This window comes from Hesperophylax consimilis, chromosome 10 (assembly GCF_061612785.1).
Source record: "Hesperophylax consimilis isolate HC1 chromosome 10, BYU_Hcon_1.0, whole genome shotgun sequence".
Classification (NCBI taxonomy): Eukaryota; Metazoa; Arthropoda; class Insecta; order Trichoptera; family Limnephilidae; genus Hesperophylax; species Hesperophylax consimilis.
Window position 1 is genome coordinate 3052321 of NC_142845.1, and position 12157 is coordinate 3064477.

Sequence of the window (12157 nt, forward strand, 5' to 3'; positions counted from 1 at the left end):
TTTACTGTGTAACATGCATAAATATAAAGATAATAACAATCCACGCAAAACAGCCAAAACGTTATTTTATTTACAGTATTTATTGCTGGAATAAAGTTTGCAATATAGCATAAAAAATATACACATGAGGAATATCCTTTATGAGCAATACACAAAATACGGGGTGATTTGTTTGGCAAAATCAAGAGATTTTAATTTTTTGTTAATTTTCCTCTTTAGAAACGCTGGTACTGAAAGGGTTAATGGAAATTAATCATAGGTGGAGAAGGAAACACGTGCAGAGTAACGAACTCGTAACAATATTGTATTCCCGACACTCAACCACCGCGTTACATCACACAGATTTCAGTTCAGTGGACCCATTTTTCAGGCGGCCTTGGGGTGACGGACGTCCCTTCTGCTTTGTGTTTATTCTCGAAAGATCTTCTTTAGACCCTATTTTAAAATTAGTTCGTTTTATCTTAAGTTTGTAATAAAGTATTATTTTGGTGGGTCGTTACTGTATCTACGAGCTCGCGATCAAGTTATGGATGCCCGTCTTAACCTAACCCAACAGCGTTCTTCTATTTATTGCCCCATTTGGCCGCTCCACTCATGTTCTGGCTAGGTTAGGTTAGGTTGAGAGGGGCACGCCAAAAGCATTCAAGAACGTGGCGATATAGTATAGTAATATCAAACTGCAAAAACTTGCAGTTTGATATTAGATTTTTTTGCATTTTTAAAAAAAAAAAATCTTTCGTGTCAAATTAAAACCCTTTCGTAGGGCGCGAATATTAATGTATATTAAATACCGATAACAATTATTTTACAAGCAATAATTATTAGCCTGAAACACTCATCCACATTGAAAAATCTCCTATGGCGGATTATCTCTTATCCGCGAAATAATTCAATATATATTATACTAGTGTTTCATTCAACAATTACTGCTTGTTACATTTTTGTTGGCGTCATGTATCTTTTATCAGGAGATTTTTCAATGTGGATGAGTGTTCAGGCTAATAATTATGCTTATAAAATAATTGTTACCATTTGTGCTATGCATAAAAAATCTTGTCTTAAACATTAGTTTACCAAAAAAAAAAAAAATTAAATACCGATAGTTATTCGTTTGTAATCTGTGCGAATGGGTCCGTTTTGAAAAAGGTTTCTTTTACGGGGTGATAGTTAACAATCTGGTGGGCGGATATGGATACCGTCGTCCCGGAAACCATTCATTGGATAACCAATACCTCTGCAATAATAGGTTTAGTGGCTTGGCTCCGTGTATCATCGTTTTTCAGTTATGACTTTTTTAAGAGTAAAAAATTGGGTGTGTGGTTATGACAGACATTCCTTGAATTTAATTCACAGGCCAAGTTCAAGTATCACAACGTTTTGTAATTCTTGTCTTCTTATATATGTATATTATTGCATGATTTCCTGATTTGATGCGTGTGTCATTTTCTAAGAAAACCATGCCTTGTGGATATACCTAGAGCACGTATCAATGTGTACGTGCTGCTTGAAATGTGTTTAGATTATTTGAAATCATTTTGCAATAATTGCCTATTTAAATGATGATGAAATAAACATTAAAACTAATCAACTAACTAACCCACTATTTCTACATCATCTCATACATTACATTATAATATATTATTATTCCGACTCTCTAAACTAACTAATTAAGGCTAAGCTTAATGCCAAATCACTATTTTGATTAATCTTTATAACGAATTGGTGTACATAATGAATACCAAAAAATATGCTTTAGTAAAATTGATGGTTTTCCTATCGTTTCGCTTGAATAGAATACAAATAAAAAATTAATTACTCTATAAAATATATAAATGTAAACTATTAAAAAAAATATTTTTCCAATAGAAATGTATGAACGCGTAAAGGAAACAATTTTTTAAAAATACAGTATTCTAGCTAAGATTATCTGTGACAGTTTCACTTGATTAACTTTTTTATAAAATTATTTACAAAATAAATAAAAATCACTTTGGTGCTTGAAATCGAACGTTTCTAGACTCCGTTTGTCAAGCGATTTCAATGCCTATTACCTACAATATAAGGTATATCAAGAATATACACATTTTTGGCTTGTAGCTTCCTCTTAAGTATTTGACTAACTTGATCGTGTTATATTTTCCTGGGACGTCCCACTTACACGTCATAATAATATGTATATCGTCAAGACACTCTTATATCCATCATACCAAACCATCCGTTGCGTAGTTTAGAAGAACTAAGCGCACAAACAGAATGACGCTATTTTATACTATTTAATTAAAAATTTGTGGCACGCTCCAGAGTGGAAGATACTCGTATCGCCCTAGTGTCAGATCACCATTCAAAATTGAAACATTGCTTGAAATGGCTTTTGCCATGTTTGGTGAACAGATCTGAATATCCAGGTATTCCCCCACCTTCCTCTATCCCATCTCCGTCCCCTGCGCACTACCTTCAGACTCACAAGATTCTCCAATTATTGGGACTGTGCGGTTTCATATAAAAAAATAACAAAAACGTTGGCCTTGAATTCTCTTCGAATTTCCTCAATTGCAATTAGTAATCACGCCCCTAAGGATTCATTAATATTGAATTAGCTACTAATAAATGTATGTGAATCATCTAAATTAAAAATTGTTAAACTAGTGTGGAAACCGAATGTGTAATATTCTGCGCTTATTTGCAATTCGATTATACATGATTACCACACGTACGCCTCAGGGATTTAATCCCACTGCATTCGGTATACATGCCTGTCCTTCCTCTGTCAGTTACAAATACAATTCTAAAAATCGAACGTTTATAACACCTCTCAATGAAATGACTTGAATTATAAAGCCACTGAAAAGATCGAGACCAAAATCGCTAAAAGTTTAATAGACCATCACCGCATTGCGATCTGGCGCCTCATAGACATATGAATATTAGTAGACCTGCCCTAAGTGATTAAAAGCGTATTATCCCCACTCCCCATACCGGTTCCATTGGAGCCGGCTGGGCTCGCGTATGGCCTCAAGTGAAATTTGAAAACGTGACGTCATCATTCTTGTGCGAACTATGGTCGAGGCATCATCGGTTCATTTTACGAAATAACACGGCAAAATGTTGACTTGTACTATGAAAACTTGTAAAAATAGATGTGAAAAAGAGAATAAACCCAATTGTCGTATTACATCCCATATATAAGCATTATTTTACTTTATTTTAAGCATATTCACATCGTATAATATGAATCAGTTGTTACTATCACATCGAGAAACGTCTGGACGCGAAACACAAAGCTGGTTGGTTGCTGGGAAGTAAATTATGAACATTTATAAAAGTGTCTTAACTAAATACTTAAACGAAATATTCGACTCTGAAAATAGAACCGAATTTTTTTGCCGAATTTGGACTTCGCAAATTTGTTCATAACGTGGCGAGTAATTTGCGCTCCCATGTAAAAATGTCTATTCATTCAAAAGCAGATTTTACTTTTAAGAAGTAAATGGTGATATTATAATGCGAGATGCCTATTTACTGTCAGATTGATTTATTGACGAATCACAGTCAGCTTCACTCCCTTCGTTCTTCAACAGTTGATTTTACCCCTCGCCATTATCTTCTCATCTATTAATTCCTATGTCTGTGTGGCGCCTAGTTTTTACGATTTTTTTTATTTTTATTGATTATAAGCTTAGAGTTTAGTTGTTTCATTTCAATACGATGTAGTAACCTCACTTCTGATATCAGCTATGTGATTGATTTGTCTACTATTTATACCTCTAAAGATCCCTGCTGTAAATCGAGAAAGTGACAAGTGTTTCTAGAACAGAATTTGATTTACATAGACAAGACGTGTTCAGCTGCACTCGTGCCCTAGCGTCTAAGCCTTGCTTCTCATTAGTCAAGTATTCATTCATGTTGGATTAGCTACTAATAAAGGTAAATGAATCATCCAAATTAACAATTGTTAAAATAGTGTAGAAACCGAATATGTAATATATTCCGTTCATTTGCAATTCGATTACACATGTTTACCAAAAAATAAAATAATTAAAACTCAAAAAGCCATAATGAAAATTATACTGAAAGTTCCTGTAAGAACTAGCACTGACGAAATCTTCACCAATCTTAACATCATGTCAATTAAACAACTATATTCTAAAACTATACTCATTTACATTCATAAGTACAAAACCCAAGAAATAACAACAAACACGTACAATAGAAACACTAGATCTCATGGTCAAAAACTTATCCAACCAATAACTACTAATACAACTTTTGGGCAAAAAAGCTTCTTATATCATAGTATCTACAATAAAATACCATTCTCACTCAAAAACCTCAACATTATAACATTTAAATCTCAAATAAAAAGCTGGATACTTAATATAGGGAGATCTGAAATAGAAAATATACTGATATCAAACACAGACTAAAACCGAATCTACTAAACTGAACTATACAAACAAAAACACTATCTTACTTATTTTAAAATTATTTTAAAAAAATAAAATTATACTACATGATATATGTTTATAATAAAATTCATTTGTTACTTTGTTGTAATATTAATTTCTTATAATTAAATTATAATATGTAAATGAAATCCTCCGCACTGGAGATCACAGTGAGGATATCATTATCTCTATATGTTACTAAGAAAAGAAGACAATAAATCATTATTATTATTATGTTGCATTACAGTACAATAGATTCTTTTTTTTAAGAAAGACAAACATTCCCGGGTTACGAATAACCTGCAATTATTTGAAAATCTCCTACTACCACCACGGTAAGCGGAAAATGTTGCTTGTGTTGTGATGGAGGACTTAGCCAGCTGAGGAATTGAACACGTTACGCCTGAGTGGGACCCAAACGCGATGCCAACTCAGCCACTGACCTGTTCGATAGCTATTCTCACATCAGCTGTGTGATTGATTTGTTAACTATTTATACTTTTAAAGTCCCTTTTGCTGTTGCGAAGCGACAAAGTGATACGTGCTTGTTTGACCGAATTTTGCTTTAGGCGCTATGTGAGCACTTGCACGCATGCCTTGGACCTTGAGTGCCCTAAACCCAGAGTATGATTCTCAGAATTAATAACTATTCGTTCATGTTGCACGGTAATACACTAATAGATTGTACACAATAGGTTCCACTTATCATGTACCAGTATTTGAGTAACATAATGACTCATGATGCAATTGAAGAAATATAGGGAACTTACTAAGTAACTTAGGAAAATAATGAACCCTGATCCGTCCAGATCCATGTAGTTCATAATTTAATGATTAATATATGCCGAAGTATCAAATGGTCGTGTCTCCTGACTCTGCACAGTGCTGAATGGATCATCGAAGGTAGAACCGCAAGAAGTACCGGTACAACAGATAACAGCAACCTATGTCGTCTGTGCAAACTGCAAATTGCCTGTGATCAAAAATTAAAACCACCAGATGTTAGCCAGACCCATGTAAAATCACAGAATATAATATCAATATAATAAATTAGTTCCTAAATACTAACGCTTTCATACTATCAGTTCCAATTTTCACTGACTTGGTATTTCTATATAAAATTCTAAATGATTTAGTTGATAGTCCGGTATTGCTAGAATTGATAAGCTTTCGGATTACACAGCGTAATACTAGAAGTCAGAATTTATTTCAGTGCAGAAATTCTGGGACTAACTACCATATGTATTCCTTTTTTTGCCCAGAATACTAATGAAGGTAAACAATTATACCAAGTCAGTGGACATCTTCAATTTATGTTTAAGCAAATATAAAATGTTGTTAATGAAGCAATTCAGTTATGTACAATAAATAATGTATATTTCTTAATAAGCCCCGCAAAATGGCGTTAATAAATAAATACATTTTTAAAATGACGCTTAAATTCCAAAAAAATCCGAGTTCATTGAACCAGAGTTACAATCACTCACAGACAGACTCACTACCGAAATTAGTATGTTTAATCATTTATTTTTCTACTACTACGTATCTCAGAATCTTGTCCTCCCAGTACGTACCTTCAAAGGTAATCTGTTTTTCCTACGCAATCTATTTAATAGCATACATCACTATATAACATTCAAATTTTACGAATAAAATCGCTTTATATTCTGCTTATGAATTATGTTCAATTAGTTTGGAATTTGGGTCCAAGAGTTTTGCCTTCGCCTTTGTAATATCTGATATTATTTCGTAAGGTGTTTGTGGACTTGGAAATGTTACTTCAAAATAACGCAATAATTCAATATATCAGGCTGATTTTTAATATAAAGTTTTTCCCTTCCCTTTGCAAGAGACCTCTTAAATTACTTAAAGTTAAAAAATAATAATAATAATAAATTTTCATTGGACACGATCAGACCCACGTAGATGACGATTCTACAAAAATGAAAATGTGATCACTCTTCCATTTATTCATTTGAAATAATTTCATATTTGAAAATGTGATCACTCTTCTATTTATTCATTTTAAATAATTTCATATTTGAAAATGTGATCACTCTTCCATTTATTCATTTCAAATAATTTCTAATTTGAAAATGTGATCACTCTTCTATTTATTCATTTTAAATAATTTCATATTTGAAAATGTGATCACTCTTCTATTTATTCATTTTAAATAATTTCATATTTGAAAATGTGATCACTCTTCCATTTATTCTTCTTCTTCTTCTTCCTAGCACTATCCCAACTCATTGCCTAGGTAGGCTGTTGGGGTCGGCTCTTCTCGTTCTCAGGTTATAGCTTCTTCGGTTCTGAGTGTCGCTTTCATCTAGGCCGTTTCTTTGTAGGATTTTGGAGCATTGGGTCATCCAGGAGTTCTTTGGTCTACCTCTGGATGACTGTCTTTGAAGCTCTATAGACATTGCCTGCTTCACTGTGTGGTCTGGTGGTTTTTATTATAAATTAAATTTATTAAATTTATTCATTTTAATAATTCAAATTTGAAAATGTGATCACTCTTCTATTTATTAATTTTAAATAATTTGCCCAAACGCTGCCCAATCGGGTGGCGACATAGCTAGCCTGCCTGTACACCGTACGGACAGGGGCACTCTTGTTAGGTGTCACATTAAAGAAACAAAAACGCGGCAATGACAACAGGTTGATTGCACAGGGCCTATTTGACTAACCCTCTTTTTCGTTTCGCCCACTTAATTATTTCGTCAGATTGCTTTATAAATCGCACCTCTGAAATCACATTTCACCTTGATACGAGTAGCGCAGGCAGGACCTACCTGTTGCCCGCACATTACATCACCCAAATTCAGAACCCAGTAACCGACAGAAGGACAGCAATAAACCCAACCATACGCCAGCCACTGGGTTCATTGACTCCCTGGGAACTGAGATCATATCGCTATCAGTGTGGCTACAATTTATTCCCAATGATTCACCTCAAGGAATTTTTGTGCTGCTGTTAATAAAATACTCTTATCATTCATTTACCATCGTTGAAATTCCATTGCTTGTTTACATAACATACTGTTCTTAATTTCTTGGAAACGTTGTTATACGAGGTGACCGGATAACTCATCAAAATGGCAATTCAACACACCTTTAAAAAGTGATATAAAGTCATCAAAAGTGATGAAAAAACTAGGTTAAATAGTTTTCTATGCCACCTATTTAACCTAGTTTTCTAACTATAACTCATCAAAATGGCAATTCAACACACCTTTAAAAAGTCATATAAAGTCATCAAAAGTGATGAAAAAAACTAGGTTAAATAGTTTTCTGTATCAAAATGCTAATTCAACACACCTATAAAAAAGTGCTATAAAGTCATGAAAAATGATGAAACAAAAACTAGGTTAAATATGTAACCTATTTTTATAACTTCATGGCACTTTTTATAGGTGTGTTGAATTGCTATGTTGATGAGTTATCACGGAACCGTTAAACGATAATCAGTTTTTTCTTGACTTTGCATGTTTGGTGTCAAAATTGGGGTGATTACAAGTTAACGCGCGTCTGCCCTTTCTACAGCGGTTCCATGAGACTCGACACAATGTCAATTCAACACTAATTTGAAAAGTGATATAAAGTCATGATTCAGGCTAATAATTATTGCTTAGGGTTAATTCGTACGAAAAAAGGCATTTTTTTGTGAATTTTTTGTGACAACACAGTTAAAATCTCTTTATTAAATCTAATAGTACAGTAAAGTATGACATTTTAAGAATGTTGTATAAAATTTTCACGGAAAAATATTAAAAAATACGGCAATGGCAGCAATTATTCGGACGCGTCTCAAAAAAAAGTAGAATGGCGGTGCCCCTCATAACTCGGTGCTGGGTCATCTGAAATCAATAAATTAAAGTTTATTCGTTAGATAATAGTTTTTCACAGGTAACGCTGGGAGGGTTTTTCGAAATTTTAATTTTTCACTTTTTTGGAACACTTTGAAGGGAAAAACGCTATTTTTAGTGAAAAAAATCGGCTAATTTGTTATTGTAAAATAATAATTATTAACAAATTTGAAAAAAAACTCTCCAGCGTTACCTCGTAAATTATGTACAGCCAGATTTCAAAATTTCAAAAGGATCGGTGCAGTAGTTTTGAAGTTATGACGGGCACCGACTTTGAAAACGTGAGTTGTTGGAAAAACGCTTTAAAGTTTTGAACACTAAAAAATCTGGTATTAAACGTTTATAAGCAAATTTTATCGGCTTACCTCACACTGAATCATCAATGCCAGGTCCATAAAGGATGTTGCTATCATCCATGATGTCTAAAGCACCTTTTTGCTCCTGTCTACGACGAATCCTGCCTTCTTTAGTTTGTCTCTCAGCTTCCTGCTCTGCTCGGCTTATACGTGTGGTCGGGTAGGGGTTAAAATCCGACAGGTATAAAAATACTCGTAACTTCGTCAATTTTGCTCCAATCAACTTGAACACAATATTCTTAACATATTAAGCATTTATTTAAAAAAAAATTAAAAATATGCAAAAAAATAATTTTAATACCCTAGCCCCCCCTTAAAAAAATTTGTTATCCTTTGTGCTATGCGTAAAAAACCTCGTCTTTTAAACATTAGTTTATCATTAAACATGATTTATTGTTAGACTTCTGATTGCCGGTCAGTTGCTCTACCAATTGCGCGTCTTTTACATGAAATAAATGTTAACCCTTCAGGTTTTTAAATATTTTTACTGACAAGTCCCAACTACATGGTGAATTTTCTTGTAATTTCGGAATCCTCCCGAGGTATCTAAAATGTGCTACATATTACTTACTTTTGGAGTTGTCGTGTAAAGAAATACTATTTTAGAAATTAGATTAAATTATCTTTGAAATATTTGCATTTAAAAAAAAACATTGATCTTTCTCAAAAATATTTTTTTAATACCAAACATGAAAATGTACACAAAAAAGTTACCAGGACATTTTGATTCGGAACGTCCATAATTTTGAAAGAATTCGATATTTATAAAACATATTCCTTTTGGTGTGGGTAATTGGTAATCAAACTGTCAGTTCACTTTTTATGTCGTTTATACAATAAAAAAATAATGTTTTAACTGTCAATGAAAAAATGCCAAAACTCGTAATCATGCACTTTGACAATTTTATCCTTGCTATAATGTATGAATATTTGATACAAACTGTGTAGTATAATTATTTATCTTTTCAATGACAAACATATCACATATCTACGCATTATAGAAAAAAATATAAAAATACTTTTATATTGTATTGACGCCCCGGTCAGATCTGTCCATCAGAGGCTATAATGGAATATGATGTGTGTGGCTATTAATGTCCTTCCGAGATCTGAAGGGTTAATGATATTTACGGTTATGTTAATTATTTGTTGTAGGTAGTATCAATGGCAAAGCAAGTACCTCTACATAGTAATGATTTATAAAATATAATTTCCAACGTTTCTTTCAAATAAGAGTGCGTATTGCTTAATCTTGTTTAATCACTTGTTTTCGACGATAAAAATAATGATTCTCCGAAATTGATTTCCAGAAACAGAAAGTAAATAATTATAAGTAGGAAATGATAACATACATAGTTAGAATTACAATTATGTCGAAAACATTTCATAAAAAAAAACATGTCAACTATCAACGCATCAATGCGTCATAGGTCAAAGTTATAAGAATTTTGAGGCTTACTTTACCAAATAATATTTTATTAAAAAAAAAACTTTAAATGTATCAATTAAAAAATGATCATATAATATTATGTGCCACAGTAGTCGAATATGCTTCTACCGCTGAGAGCTCAGTTGAAACCCCTCTTCTTGGTACAATTGTACTTACGTTAATAAGAGAAAGGGAGCTGATTTCAGTAGGCGTATTGCCTAACAAAAACAAAAATTTAATAACAGCTCGATACTCAATTTTTCCATTTTCACAAAAACACACACATCGACTCACTCAAACGACTGTCATCTAAAAACTGCTCGTCCAAAATGGCCGAAACTTTGGTGAGTAACTGTCAAAAGATGCACAATTATATTCACTAGCTTTTATTGACGAGTACCGCCATCTTTGCGTCGAGGTCGGAAACTTTTCAGACCACCCTCGTATTACACGATTTTAGTAAGAAACCGCAACAACCTGTAAAAAACATTGTTTTAACTATAATACATCTATTTTTAAATGTTTTTTAAATCTTAAACAAATGACTGGGGATTCTACCTTCCTACCACAGAAACTGGAGCCGAAAACTCTACTAACCTCGCCAAATGCTGATCGGGTAGGTTCGATATTTGATATCATCCGATTTCAGAAAAAAATCGTGTATGTCCGCTTGTGTATATGTGAAAATGCCACCAAAAGAGAGAATGAATTGTAATCAATCTACAACGAGTATATCTGCCGAGTTTCAGCTCGATCGTATGTCGGGAAGTGAGTCAATTTCCACTTCCGAGATTTGCGTTAATTCATTACCGAAAACAAAATTGCAATTTAAGTAGATTTATTTGAACAAGTAAGCGGTTTAGTAAAAGAAAACCGGATTCATCACGCCTGGGAAATTCATATTTATTGAGCAAATTAAAAGCAAACACTCTGACTTCGATAGTACATATTTATGTACTTTTTGCATGGTCGCATTTATAATTGTATGAAACATAATCAGTATAATCAGCGATTACGATAACCTTTATGCTTCCTCTAAACTGCAACATTGCATTGCTAATTTCTAAGATAAGAAATTTTAGTGCTCTCACGTGGAGGCGCATATGTCATGGGATATTACGCGTTGGAAAGAGAAAACACCAAGCTTAATATTCAAATATAGATCATAAAATTAAAATGTTCACCTCTATGAAACCAAAGGTTCCGACTTTTGTGAATTTTTTACTAATTATTATGTAACGCGCTTTACCCGCCACGCGTTACTGTGGCGCAGTCTATCTGTGCAGATAGAAAAAACGATAGCTCGTGTTACTTTTACGTCCAACAGATGGGGCAGTTTTTTTCAAAAAAGCATGTTTGTCCCAACAGAGTACGCTGTTTTAAAAAACAAGCATGTTTTTAACTGTCACAGGTGACATCTATATAATAAAGGTATATTAAAACACGCGCATATTCTAATGCAGCGTAGTGTTGAAAATTGAAAGCAATCGGTGAATAACATTCGGAGATTTTAGATTTTGAACGAAAACTTTTTTTTTTTGGTTATCAGTAATTCAGTGTTTAGACGTAAATACTTAAGACGAGCCAGCAAAAAAAAGTTTTCTTTCAAAATATAAATATATAAAAAAATACATGCTTGTTTCTAATAATACAATTTGAAAGCGTTTTTCATCACCTTTCAAAAACAATTTACATATTTTGGATGAATTAGCAAACATATTTTGGATGAATTAGCATACATATGTTGGATGAATTAGCATACATATTTTGGATGAATTAGCTTACATATTTTGGATTAATACACATTTTGTACAAAAAAGATAGTTTCTATAAAATGCTTTAATACCTACAAAACTACTAAGTGCACGAGCATAAAAGGTTTTGTAGAGGAATATGGTATTCAAGAAGTAATTACAGTTTACAAGATAAAAATCATCGGTAAGCGACTTTAAAATTTTTACCTTTTTTTGCAAAATATCAGAGGCTCTATGAGTTAACCCTTAAATGCATACTGTTGTAAAACTGCAACATACCGATCAAACCACCTTTAACTCTTTG

At 33.0% G+C, this 12157-nt stretch overlaps 1 protein-coding gene across 1 annotated transcript in view; it reads left to right on the forward strand.

The window, feature by feature from the left end:
- Pfrx (6-phosphofructo-2-kinase/fructose-2,6-biphosphatase) overlaps positions 1 to 12157 on the forward strand; it is a 141301-nt gene that overhangs the window by 61603 nt on the left and 67541 nt on the right. The gene's annotated exons all lie outside the window — the stretch shown is intronic.